General features: G+C 42.3%; 1 protein-coding gene across 1 annotated transcript in view; it reads left to right on the top strand.

The window, feature by feature from the left end:
* Positions 1-443: 443 nt before the first annotated feature.
* The window catches only part of LOC139380594 (synaptic vesicle glycoprotein 2A-like), a 49,779-nt gene continuing 37,463 nt past the window's right edge, over positions 444-12,759 (top strand). Inside the window, exon 1 of the mRNA XM_071123419.1 lies at positions 444-659. The gene's annotated coding sequence lies outside the window, so the exon portion shown is untranslated. The remainder of the gene's footprint in view (positions 660-12,759) is intronic.

Below are 12,759 nucleotides of genomic sequence, written 5' to 3'. Positions count from 1 at the left end.
TACACAAGATTTACACATTAAAATTCAAGCCAGTGCTGCTTTAATTAAAAACACCACTTGAGTCATCCAAATCAATATCAAACAGTATCATTTTTCATGGTCAATTATTGCCACGAGCTGCAGCACGTGTAGACAGAGACATCTCGTGCACAGATCATTGCCTCAACAATTTGGTGAGTATGGCGAAAATCTAAGTCGAATCCATATCAGTTTGGTAAGAAATCTATAGCGTCTATAAAAACGAAAAAAACCTTATATCATAATATGTCTTCAAATGCTTCCGTGGTTTGAAGAATTAATGAATGCCACGTCACAAACAGCATACGGCTCCATTGACATTCTAACGTCCACACTGGAGCAAAAGAGGAACCCCCTCTCTGAAGAGAATGGGGTACGCGAGAGGAGAGGGATGGATGCTCGAGAGGAGGGGGATGCTCCAAGAAGGATGCTGTGTGGTAGGGTAGCGCTGTCGTACCACGTCAGCCTTGTGCACATAACAGGGTTAGGTTGTATTCTAAACTGGGTAGGTGACCACAGAACAATTTTCATAGACCGGATTTAACACCTTTATATTTTTTTGGACACGGTGACAACCTTAAGAAACAAATACAGTTAATTAATAAGGTCAAGTGGAAAAACGCGAACCTTTTCTACCAAAGGTAAGGATGATTATAAGTCTTGGTTACATTTATTTCACGCTTATTTCATCATACTCGATATTTATCAAGAGCATTTAGGCTAGTATTGCAATAATTGTGTTAAATAGCCTAGTCAATAGTTTCCCACGGCTGTCCACGCCGAGCTCCCGATGTTATTTTGAGCGATAGCAAGAACGCACAACCGATAGAAAATGACCCCCACCCCATCCCTTAATAGCCTGTTAGTGAAAGAGCCAGAGGAGAAGTCGACGTTTGTGAGTAAAATACAAGTGATATACATCTGTTTCTACAACAAAAACAACATATCTCCAAAGAACGAATAGCATTTCGAAAGCCACCAAATTTGGCCCGTGGTCTCGTGCGTAATAATGTAAACCTGCATCCCAGCTCCATCCCTGCGCTATCACATCTTAGCCATTATTACTATTGAAAACTGAGTTCTACTCAAGCATGACATAACCTGACTAAATATAGGCTACAGTTGGTGTACGTATAGTGGTGAAGACTCTTCCATAGTTTAGTTTATGGTTAAGTGGCGTTGATTTACATAGTGACTCTCACCTTCGCCTCGCCCCTTCACCAGTCTGGACTGCTTGCATTTGTTTTGATGGTTGGATATATTCACCTGAACTATAAGGTATAGGCTGCACACAATGTTGAGCATCAGTGAATGTTTTTAACATAGGCTATATGTAGACTGTTTATTTTGGATTTTAAAAGAAGCGGCATAAACGGCTGCGACCTATTCATTACGCGTAGAACGCGATAAATGACCTTGCGCTCTGTGAACCTGAAGATGAACGAGTCTGGTTTAGGACTAAACGAATTGACGAATTTTTTGTATTTTTTTTGTATGTCATTGCAGTGTGGCGTTAGTTCTGCTACAATGACCTTGCCATTAAAAAACATGACACAACCCCATATGGTCGATTTTTGAAGGTAACGTCTATGCGTGGATAGGCTACGGGTACTGATTGACTTATTGGCCTGATAGAAAAGCCATTCTGGGAAAAATATTCGATCTGATTGTAAAATTATTTTACAACAATTGACACCTACCTATCTCTTTTACAATCCTTTATTCACAATCACTACCCTCCCTTTCATTTGTTATGCTTGATGTCAATCAAGTCCTGCTGTAGCTTGCAAAGGCTGTTGGTGACTCAGATATAAACTCAGCAAATAAAGAAACGTCCTCTCACTGTCAACTGCGTTTATTTTCAGCAAACGTAACATGTGTTCATTTGTATGAACATAACAAGATTCAACAACTGAGACATAAACTGAACAAGTACCACAGATATGTGACTAACAGAAATATAATAATGTGTCCCTGAACAAAGGGGGGTCAAAATCAAAAGTAACAGTCAGTATCTGGTGTGGCCACCAGCTACATTAAGTACTACAGTGCATCTCCTCCTCATGGACTGCATCAGATTTGCCAGTTCTTGCTGTGAGATGTTACCCCACTCTTCCACCAAGGCACCTGCAAGTTCCCGGACATTTCTGGGGGGAATGGCCCTAGCCCTCACCCTCCGATCCAACAGGTCCCAGACGTGCTCAATGGGATTGAGATCCGGGCTCTTTTCTGGCCATAGGGTAGAATACTGACATTCCTGTCTTGCAGGAAATCACGCACAGAACAAGCAGTATGGCTGGTGGCATTGTCATGCTGGAGGGTCATGTCAGGATGAGCCTGCAGGAAGGGTACCACATGAGGGAGGAGGATGTCTCTCCTGTAACGCACAGTGTTGAGATTGCCTGCAATGATAATAAGCTCAGTCCGATGATGCTGTGACACACCGCCCCAGACCATGACGGACACTCCAACTCCAAATCGATCCCGCTCCAGAGCACAGGCCTCGGTGTAACGCTCATTCCTTCGACGATAAACGCAAATCCGACCATCACCCAACCATCACCCCTGGTGTGACAAAACTGTGACTCATCAGTGAAGAGCACTTTTTTCCAGTCTTGTCCAGCGACGGTGGGTTTGTGCCCATCGGCGACGTTGTTGCTGGTGATGTCTGGTGAGGATCTGCCTTACAAAAGGCCTACAAGCCCTTAGTCCAGCCTCTCTCTGCCTATTACAGTCTCAGCACTGATGGAGGGATTGTGTGTTCCTGGTGTAACTCGGCAGCCATCCTGTACCTGTCCCACAGGTGTGATGTTTAGATGTACCGATCCTGTGCAGGTGTTGTTACACGATCAGCTGTCCGTCCTGTCTCCCTGTAGCGCTGTCTTAGGGGTCTCACAGTACGGACATTGCAATTTTTTGCCCAGGCCACATCTGCAGTCCTCATGCCTCCTTGCAGCATGCTTAACACGGAACCCATACCGGCTGCGTGCGTGCGCCATCGTGCCCCATCGTGCATAAATTTATGTTGTCCCCCTACACCAAACGCGATCACGACATGAAGGTTAAAATATATATATATATAAAAAATTCATTTGGGGACAGGTCGAAAAGCATTAAACATTTATGGCAATTTACAGTGCCTTGAGAAAGTATTCGGCCCCCTTGAACTTTGCAACCTTTTGCCACATTTCAGGCTTCAAACATAAAGATATAAAACTGTATTTTTTTTGTGAAGAATCAACAACAAGTGGGACACAATCGTGAAGTGGAACGACATTTATTGGATATTTCAAACTTTTTTAACAAATCAAAAACTGAAAGATTGGGCGTGCAAAATTATTCAGCCCCTTTACTTTCAGTGCAGCAAACTCTCTCCAGAAGTTCAGTGAGGATCTCTGAATGATCCAATGTTGACCTAAATGACTAATGATGATAAATACAATCCACCTGTGTGTAATCAAGTCTCCGTATAAATGCACCTGCACTGTGATAGTCTCAGAGGTCCGTTAAAAGCGCAGAGAGCATCATGAAGAACAAGGAACACACCAGGCAGGTCCGAGATACTGTTGTGAAGAAGTTTAAAGCCGGATTTGGATACAAAAAGATTTCCCAAGCTTTAAACATCCCAAGGAGCACTGTGCAAGCGATAATATTGAGATGGAAGGAGTATCAGACCACTGCAAATCTACCAAGACCTGGCCGTCCCTCTAAACTTTCAGCTCATACAAGGAGAAGACTGATCAGTAATGCAGCCAAGAGGCCCATGATCACTCTGGATGAACTGCAGAGATCTACAGCTGAGGTGGGAGACTCTGTCCATAGGACAACAATCAGTCGTATATTGCACAAATCTGGCCTTTATGGAAGAGTGGCAAGAAGAAAGCCATTTCTTAAAGATATCCATAAAAAGTGTTGTTTAAAGTTTGCCACAAGCCACCTGGGAGACACACCAAACATGTGGAAGAAGGTGCTCTGGTCAGATGAAACCAAAATTGAACTTTTTGGCAACAATGCAAAACGTTATGTTTGGCGTAAAAGCAACACAGCTGAACACACCATCCCCACTGTCAAACATGGTGGTGTCAGCATCATGGTTTGGGCCTGCTTTTCTTCAGCAGGGACAGGGAAGATGGTTAAAATTGATGGGAAGATGGATGGAGCCAAATACAGGACCATTCTGGAAGAAAACCTGATGGAGTCTGCAAAAGACCTGAGACTGGGACGGAGATTTGTCTTCCAACAAGACAATGATCCAAAACATAAAGCAAAATCTACAATGGAATGGTTCAAAAATAAACATATCCAGGTGTTAGAATGGCCAAGTCAAAGTCCAGACCTGAATCCAATCGAGAATCTGTGGAAAGAACTGAAAACTGCTGTTCACAAATGCTCTCCATCCAACCTCACTGAGCTCGAGCTGTTTTGCAAGGAGGAAGGGGAAAAATGTTCAGTCTCTCGATGTGCAAAACTGATAGAGACATACCCCAAGCGACTTACAGCTGTAATCGCAGCAAAAGGTGGCGCTACAAAGTATTAACTTAAGGGGGCTGAATAATTTTGCACGCCCAATTTTTCAGTTTTTGATTTGTTAAAAAAGTTTGAAATATCCAATAAATGTCGTTCCACTTCATGATTGTGTCCCACTTGTTGTTGATTCTTCACAAAAAAAATACAGTTTTATATCTTTATGTTTGAAGCCTGAAATGTGGCAAAAGGTCGCAAAGTTCAAAGGGGGCCGAATACTTTCGCAAGGCACTGTAGCTAGTTAGCTTGCACTTGCTAGCTAATTTGTCCTATTTAGCTAGCTTGCTGTTGCTAGCTAATTTGTCCTGGGATATAAACATTAGGTTGTTATTTTACCTGAAATGCACAAGGTCCTCTACTCCGACAATTAGCCTATTAGGCACGTTCACGCAGATGAGCAGGGATCCTGGGCATCTTTCTTTTGGTGTTTTTCAGAGTCAGTAGAAAGGCCTCTTTAGTGTCCTAAGTTTTCATAACTGTGACCTTAATTGCCTACCGTCTGTAAGCTGTTACTGTCTTAACAACTGTTCCAAAGGTGCATGTTCATTAATTGTATATGTTTCATTGAACAAGCATGGGAAACAGTGTTTAAACCCTTTACAATGAAGATCTGTGAAATTATTTGGATTTTTAAGAATTATCTTTGAAACACATGGTCCTGAAAAAGGGACGTTTCTTTTTTGGTTGAGTTTATAAATGTATGTTTTTCTCTAACCTTGCAGTAATTCCTCCGTGAGTCTCCTGGCTGATTCACTACTCTTCTGATGCTGCAATACTCACTGTAGTGTAACCTTGAGAGATTACTTCTGAAAGGTGTGTGAACTGTAGAGTACAGAGTCAAACAGAATACATTGAGAATGGCATGGCAGTTCAGGTTGGCGACAGTTACAGTCATGCCCATGATGATACATTCCTCTTCAATGCATAATCTTCATTGAAGTTTTGATATTACTCCCTATGTTGCTTGTGCTTGTTCAACAACCCGTTGAGGCCAGATGAGCCATTTGTAAAGTGGCATTAAAGGCAGTATTCATTAAATACAGTGGCTGTTTGGGCTCCTTGAGCAGTGATGTGGCACAGAAGTACAATAAGGTACATCAAGTACCCGCAAGCTTGACAAACTGTAAAGTATTGAGACACAAGGGGCTCTGGATCAAGCTCTGGGTGGCTATACTAAGGGAGAGTTGGGCTAATTGTACAATAACAATATAATGGAGGTTATCCATTGAAGAGGGAGAGTATCATGGATATGCGACAGCAGCTCCAGCCTCCACAGTTAGCCAGACGACAGGGAAGGGAGCTGGACATTTTGGTGTTCTTATTTTCTGCCTGCTACCTCTGCTGATTAGGGTGTGCTCTGGGCTGTCCTCAAAGATGAGCCTTGTCACAAGTTACAACTTGACTCCGCGGTGGCTGTGAGCACTGTGGCTTACTGCATTACCATAACACACCCTAAAACAGTCTGAAATAGCCTGTGGACCAGCAACACAGACATTCAACTCATTCTCATCCAGCAATATCCAATACATATCGCTGAGATCACTTGATCAGTGCAGGTGTTGCTAAATTTAGACAGTCCACTTCCATCACCGCCTAGCAACCCAGAAACACAGGCCATCGGTCAAATACATACTTACGTGTTTTACATTTCTACTCTCTTATAGATTGACTGTACAACTGCGAGATAATCAATGCCTTTTTTTTGTGTCTCGACGGAGTTCTCAAAGCACATTTACCATCCGTCTTCCACTGACAGCACATTTGCTTTTAATCTGCCATAAGGGGTATCTACCCCAGAGGAATGCAATGTTGTAAACCAAACTGTAAAGCGGTAGCAAAACAAATAGCCTCAGTGCACGCAGTAGGAAAACGAGCAAACCTTGTCGCTGTATAGTAGCAATTTCAAACGCTTCACATGGGCTAAATTTGTAACAGCAACAAATGGTATTAAGCCAATGCATAACACTGAGAATGGAGAGCTTGCCATAGTTTCTACAGAATGCAGTGGTGAGGATATCTGCATCGAGAGTACCCCAGTCCCCAGCATCATAATCTTCTCCTCCCATAATCCCTGCAGTATATTTTTGGGTTCTGTTAGAGAAATCACCTTCTCCTCTCTGGTGTTTCACTGCAGTGTGCAATTTCCTGTTCGTAAGATTCCCTTTCACCAGCAAGGACATTTTATACTTTCCTCTCCAACCTTTCACAATTGTCACATCCAGCACACATAGTCACAATTTTCTCATATTTCAGTTCAAAGCCGGGCATCATTGTGTTAGCATCTACACCTGCTGCTACGTTTGAAACAGTAGATTGACTACAACATTGTTGTTATGAGTCATGAAACGACCATGAAAATTGTAAAAACCCTCTACATATCTATTTTTTCATACGTAGGCATTACCACTCAGGCATTACAGTAGGTATAATCAAATGCCAATAGCTTCTATTAGAGAATCAGAGCCCCCGTTTAAAGGTGGACAGGAGTGGTACAAAGTAGTTACCCTTGACATGGATACCACCAACATCCAATTCAAGTACTGTACTGTTAAAACCTATGGACTGTTACATCGTTGAAGGGTATACAAGCTCATTGAGTTATCTCCCTCTGCATATATCACCCATTTCATTCCCTTGTTGCCTCTCAAAACCGACATGTAGAAGCCCTCTCAAATAGTACAATATTGTGTATATTCAACAATTCTGTAGCAAGGGCAACTTCCACAGATGCTTATAATGACATTTGTCATAATAGGCACTGGGAATGCATCCACAGCTGTTTTTTCTTGGAATATCCATATAGCAGTGTGGGGAACTAAAATGGATGCTGGGATGACATGGTGTTGCTGACTGCTGTAGTGAGCCCAGGTTGACTACGCACACTGAGAGGTTCCACCCAGGGAATGATGACAGTGATGACGTGACCCATGTTGGGCTGCGCCCTTTCCAGAGGGGACCTCTCTCTCTCTTTCTCTGCAGAACCATGCATACTGTCTGGTTGAGTGGAGCTACTGTATGAGCCATGAAAGGAGTGTGTTTACACACATCCAAACATGGCATTGGAGCTGGACAGCTAAATAAATAGATATTGTCTACTCTCTGTTTGCTGCTCCTGCTGAACAGCCTCTATTGTACAGTATTGTACTGTAACTTGGTGTTGATGAGCTTTTCCATTAAATGTTCTATTATGTTACCTCTGAGTCAGCCTCAATGGCCGCCGCATTTACACCGGCAGGCCAATTCTGATAAATGTTTTTATTATGTTCTGCTAATTTCATTCATACCTTTCGGAAGTTCTAGTTAATATGCTGTGACATTTAGCATGTCTTCTCACCAGAATAGCATAGCTGAAGGGAAGATATGTGATCATGCCAACCGACAGCTGTACTTCTTAATCCACAGCTGGAAAGGACACTTCCTTTTGCCTTGTTGAAGGCGGTATTTTGAACCGATGTAAGAACACGTGGGTTTTCAATTGCACATTATTGTTATATTTGGCTCTGAAAAAGATCTGATGTGAAAAGATCAGGTCAAAAGACCAAATATTAGGAACAAAAATATCAGAATTGGGCTGCCTGTGTAAACACAGCCAATGAGAGTTGATAGTGGCTTTGTCATCGGTGGTGACCTGATCTGTTTTGGGTTGTAACTAAGGACACTTCTTATCTTATTAATAAAAGGCATCTATCATCTGAAGTGTCATCATCGGAAAAGACCTGTTCTATAATGTGCAGATGGCACTGTTTGCACCGTATTATGCTTGGGAATTAACAACCTATAGGTCCAGTCTATAATCATTGAGACAAACATGTCCTTTTATGAAGGCGGTCTGCTTCCAAAAGTGATTTAGAGTGATGACAGTGTGTGTGTGTGGGGGGGGGGGGGGGGGGTGTTATTATAGACATCTGTAGTTGGATGAGGTGGCAGAGCGCCAATATGGAGGTGAGAGAGAGAGAGAGAGGGAGAGAGAGAGAGAGAGGGAGAGAGAGGGAGAGAGAGAGAGAGGGTGAGAGAGAGAGAGAGAGAGAGGGTGAGAGAGAGAGAGGGTGAGAGGGAGAGAGAGAGAGAGAGGGTGAGAGAGAGTGAGAGAGTGAGAGAGAGGGAGAGAGAGAGAGAGAGGGAGAGAGAGAGGGTGAGAGAGAGAGAGGGTGAGAAAGAGAGAGAGAGAGGGTGAGAGAGAGAGAGAGGGTGAGAGAGAGGGTGAGAGAGAGAGAGAGAGAGAGAGAGAGAGAGAGGGAGAGAGAGAGAGAGTGTGTGATTAGAAGTGGAGGTACGTTTGGAGTTAGAAGTTTACATACACCATAGCCAAATACATTTAAACTTCGTTTTTCACAATTCCTGACATTTAATCCTTGTAAAAATTCCTTGTCTTAGGTCAGTTAGGAACACCACTTTATTTTAAGAATGTGAAATGTCAGAATAATAGTAGAGAGACTGATTTATTTCAGCTTTTGTTTCTTTCATCACATTCCCAGTGGGTCAGAAGTTTACATACACTCAATTAGTATTTGGCAGCATTGCCTTTAATTTGTTTAACCTGGGTCAAATATTTTGGGTAGTCTTCCACAAGCTTCCCACAATAAGTTGGGTGCATTCTCCTGACAGAGCTGGTGTAACTGAATCAGTTTGTAAGCCTCTTGCTCACACACGCCCACACACAAATGTTCTGCCACACATTTTCTATAGGATTGATGTCAGGGCTTTGTGATGGCCACTCCAATACCTTGACTTTGTGTCCTTAGGCCATTTTGCCACAACTTTGGAAGTATGCTTGGGGTTATTGTCCATTTGGAAGACCCATTTGCGACCAAGCTTTAACTTCCTGACAGATTTCTTGAGATGTTGCTTCAATATATCCACATAATTTTCCTACCTCATGATGCTATCTATTTTGTGAAGTGCACCACACCCTCTGCAGCAAAGCACCCCTACAACATGATGCTTGCCAACCCCATGCTTCACGGTTTGAATGGTGTTCTTCGGCTTGCAAACCTTCCCCTTTTTCCTCCAAACATAACGATGGTCATTATGGCCAAACAGTTCTATTTTGTTTCATCAGACCAGAGGACATTTCTCCAAAAGTACGATCTTTGTCCCCATGTGCAGTTGCAAACCGTAGTCTGGCTTTTTTATGGCGGTTTCGGAGCAGTGGCTTCTTTCTTGCTGAGCGGCCTTTCAGTTTATGTCGATATAGGACTCGTTTTACTGTGGATATAGATACTTTTGTTCCTGTTTCCTCCAGCATCTTCACAAGGTCTTTTGCTATTGTTCTGGGATTGATTTACATTTTTCGCACCAAAGTACATTCTTCTCGGGTCCCATGGTGTTTATACTTGCGTACTATTGTTTGTACAGATGAATGTGGTACCTTCAGGAGTTTGGAAATTGCTCCCAAGGATGAGCCAGACTTGTGGAGGTCTACAATTTTTTTTTCTGAGGGATTGGCTGGTTTCTTTTGATTTTCCCATGATGTCAAGCAAAGAGGCACTGAGTTTGAAGGTAGGCCTTGAAATACATACACAGGTACACCTCCAATTGACTCAAATGATGTCAATTAGCCTATCAGAAGCTTCTAAAGCCATGACAAAATGTTCTTGCATTTTCCAAGCTGTTTAAATGCACAGTGAATTTAGTGCATGTAAACCTCTGACCCACTGGAATAGTGATTCAGTTACAAGTGAAATAATCTGTCTGTAAACAATTTTGGGGAAAATGACTTGTGTCATGCACAAAGTAGATGTCCTAACCGACTTGTCAAAACTATAGTTTGTTAACAAGAAATGTATGGAGTGGTTGAAAAACGAGTTTTAATGACTCCAAGTGTATGTAAACTTCCGACTTCAACTGTATAGATGTAATCTTGACACAATGCTAAAGCCCTGCTGTTTGTACCCTGTCACAAAAAACTCTGTAGATCAAAACATCCATGAAGAGCCAATCTCATTCACTCTTCTGTCCTCAAATAATACTTTACTGTAAACTCCATCCAGCATTATGGATAATCTTCCTGATTAGCTAGTTCATGTAAGCACCCGCCAGACGACTGTATTGGACAGCCAAACAATACTATATTGTTGAGGCAAACTATACTCTCGTGGAAGTAAATTGAGTTGTCCAACCACATACAGAATCTGTGGGATTTCATCAAACCACAGTTTAGTCAGGAAGATATGATTTGAGTGGGAGAGTAGAGACCTGTCTACACAGTGCACTATTTATCTGTTTGGTGTTTTTAGTCCTACTGTCATCCATCTTCTTACTCCATTACTGGCTGACTTCTCCCCGGCAACACTGTCTCCTGATAAACGTTTATAAAGCCTCCGCTGAATTAAATGTCACTCCTTTATCACATGCATTTCTCTCTTTGGTGGATATATACCCCACATTGTCAAATGGAGATCTGTTTGAAGTGGATCTAAATGACCGATTTATATGCACATTCACCTAGCTTATCCAAGTGTAGCCAAAGGCTAAATTGAAGTGTCCCTATTCAGCACAGTTGTGGGTTTTCTGTGGAAGGGTTTTCTTGCTAGTAGGATATATGACAACAGTTAGCTTTTACTGACAGACTCCCCAAGCCACTCATGCCATTTTGTAATGGGATCTTGACTCTTGTCCTTGGCAGAGTAACTGACAATCTGTGCTCCAGTGAACTGTAAACAGAGGAGTCAGAGAGAGTCGACTGAAACGGAAACATCATATTCCCTCCTTACTCCATTGTTTGAACAGAGGGAGACACTGTGCACAAAGATCGATGCAGCTTACTGTACAAATTTATACACCGAAAGGTATGTAGGGTCTCATGTACTGTGATTAAACAAACAAGGCTTTTGGACAGCCAGCCAGACAACTGTACTGTACAAACAAGCCTTATATTGAGTTATAGGGCCTACTCCATTGTATCTGTTTTCATTGACTTGTGACTTTTATTGATTGTCTCACACCTTATACTGCATGACATAAAGTTGGGCCTATACTGCATGACATAAAGTTGGGCCTATACTGCATGACATAAAGTTGGGCCTATACTGCATGACATAAAGTTGGGCCTATGTCTCTAGTATTCTCTTTTAACATACATTGTTTTTCCAACTCATAAACTTTCTTGGGTGGATTAATAGCCCTGGTAGCATTAGCACTAAACTGGAATCGTTTTAAGCCACGGTGACATACCCTAATGGCACAGAACTGTCTGAACTTGTTGTTGTCTTTAACTTCGGCATATATTCCTCCATTACTATTAGCACAATGGTTTTAGGGTGGAAATTGACAGTGTTGTATCACATTTAGCAACTGCTCCTTAGCATTAGCAATGATTTGATTGGAAATTGACCCACACAATTTCAGCTGTTGACTGTTGCCTAGCCCAGTGCTCGAGTCTACATTTACTAGCTGTATTTTAGCCGTGGTAGGGCCTTTTAAGTTAAGCAAATACAGTAGCTTCAGCCAGAGCAAAAGGCTGTTCTGCTTTAGTGCACTGCCTCAGTTTTAACGTGCTAGCTAGCGTTATCTTAGCTTCAGGGTAGGTTATTTCCTGTTTCTCTCTGCTCTCTTTTATTGTGAGCAAGCTGCTGCTCTGTTCCGGTTTCGTGTGTGGTGTAGAGAGGAGCTCCACTGACCCCCTGGCATCCTCTCAGCTCACTAGAAGGAAATAGGTTTAAATAATTAAGTCTTTCATCACTGGCGAACGACAGCTAGGGTTTTGGTCCGGCTCCCTTTGGACACCTAATTTATTATCAATTTACACTTCATTGAAGATGCCAGGCCCAATAGGAGATGTGCTTTACTTTGGAATAATTAATTACATTGTTATCTTATCGACTTTCTTGCTGTTTATCCCGTATATTAAGCCCTTTGTTGTTGCATATTTCCAAACGGATTTGTTGTCTTGTTGTGGCCAAATGTCCACATCATGACTCACAGATTAGTTCAAGTTTTTTTTAGTACTAACAGCCACATACTTGATGCAGCATAACTCTCAAGTAGAGAATGGTTTATTATTCCAGGCTAAAAAGCCTATCTGTACCTACTCATATCTATCAGTAGTGGGGATGGTTCAAGAGAAATCTGATGGTGATGGTTAGCTCATTGCATTTAGTAGTGAGTGGCTCCTGGTGTTGAAGTCGTGACCATGGAGACAAAGGACAGCCAGCCAACCGGCTGGTGTCTCCGAGAGGGATAGAAGATTGACTGAGGCGCTGTGTGAAGATCAAGATT

This window comes from Oncorhynchus clarkii, chromosome 2, assembly GCF_045791955.1.
Source record: "Oncorhynchus clarkii lewisi isolate Uvic-CL-2024 chromosome 2, UVic_Ocla_1.0, whole genome shotgun sequence".
NCBI classification, from domain to species: Eukaryota; Metazoa; Chordata; class Actinopteri; order Salmoniformes; family Salmonidae; genus Oncorhynchus; species Oncorhynchus clarkii.
Note: the sequence above shows the minus strand (reverse complement) of the source record. Positions and strands in the feature narration are given on the sequence as shown.